This window comes from Centruroides sculpturatus, unplaced genomic scaffold (assembly GCF_000671375.1).
Source record: "Centruroides sculpturatus isolate CEXI.00-Female unplaced genomic scaffold, Cexi_2.0 scaffold2439, whole genome shotgun sequence".
Classification (NCBI taxonomy): Eukaryota; Metazoa; Arthropoda; class Arachnida; order Scorpiones; family Buthidae; genus Centruroides; species Centruroides sculpturatus.
The window spans coordinates 34,698-36,433 of record NW_019389973.1 but is presented as its reverse complement, the minus strand read 5'-3'; positions in this window follow the sequence as shown (position 1 = coordinate 36,433).

Genomic DNA, 1,736 nt, shown 5'->3' with positions numbered 1-1,736 from the left:
TAGGGCTATGCCTTCCGGTAAACCTTTTTAAGAAAACCTGGCCTTTTTGGAAACTGCGTTACGGACGTGGAAAGAATCCGGAAAACACTACGTGGCCGGCCCGTCCGAACGAGGCGCGAACCCACGACCGAACTCCGTGAGTTCGGGGTACGAAGACCGCTCGGCCACTGACGCGCTTGCGTAGGAAGATTCTGGCTACTGTAACCGAGGTAGTATGTTATCGTTCCGTCGTTCTGCAGACAAGCTTCACGTATTTTGAGTATTAGTGACCATCTCTCGCAAGATAGTCGCGCTTCTCACTACCAAATACGTATCGTACTGGTTAAACGGATTTTATATACAGTACTGTATAACCGAGCCATCACGAATAATTGTAAAAGAAAAATAATTTATTGTTTTAACGATGACTGGGAAGAACAATTCTGTTTTATTGATTTCAAAGGCAAATGTATCTGCTTGCTGTGGCCATCCCCGTGAAAAGTAACATCAAAACCGTTCATTCAAATTTTGATGCCGACTATCCCGTGCGATCAGAAATAAGAAGAAAAAGATAACTTCTTTAAAACCGGCTGTAACCAAACGACAACGCATTTCTGCTAAACCTTTGGACGATCTAAGGCTGCAACAACCGCATCAAAAAATCTCACATTTATTAGCTAAGAAGAAACCATATACAGACTGGGATTTAATAAAAGAAGCCGTGTCAGAAGCTTCCGACTCGTTATTTGAAGAGTTTAAAAATAAGTCGGAAGTAGTTTCGGATATAAATACTTTAAAATTGCCAGCCAGAACTGTAACCAGAAAAATTGAAGCAATTTCAGATGGTTTATTGTATTTATTAAGTGAGAAGCCGGAGATTATTTATTATTATAATTCAACCAAAGCGGGTGTTGATACACTTGACAAATGTATTAGAACATATAGCTGTCGGCATGGGACAAGAAGATGGCTAATGACCGTGTTTCGATTTGATTGATCTAGTCCAGTGTTTTTCAACCTCTAACAAATCGTCGCCCCCTTCAATAAAACCGTTACGTAGTATCGCCCCTTCGCTTCAAAATTCCGATGCCCGGGGCCGAGGCTAACGCCAAATTCGTACCGCATCGAATAGACTAGTGACTGGCATAAATGTTATTTGTTTAATTATTGTACGATGCAACGAATAAAATATCTAATTATTCTTAATATAATGTTTTACTATATCGCTCAGAAAATTGTTTTTCGCCCCCAAAATATAAATTGTTACTAATCGCCCCCTCGACGTGGAAAAACGCCCCCGTTGAGAAACACTGATCTAGTCGCTTATAATTAATATGCGCTTTATTACGAGACAAACGAAACTCGGGCCAAGCAGTATCCAAAACGTGAATCGGGTCGAAAAGTTTTTTGAAGAGTCTAGGCCAGGGGTCGGCAACCTGCGGCTCTTTGGATGTGAAGCTGCGGCTCTTTAGTTCCATACGCAAATATTATTTATTTTATTTAAAAAAAAAACATTTGAAAAACGTTCTGAATCGATTAACGAGGATTAGGCACTGATTCTATCTCTCAGCCACTTGTACTCGCTTTTCACCGCACCCCTCCCCCGTGACATGCGTCGTCACTGTTGTCAGTCCGTCGGAAGCTCTCGAATGACGCCGTCATCGGATGTTTCTATTATCTAATTTGTTGTGAAAAACACTACTTATATATGAATAAATAGATATTTTTTCTTATGAATAAATAGATTAGTTTTTTTT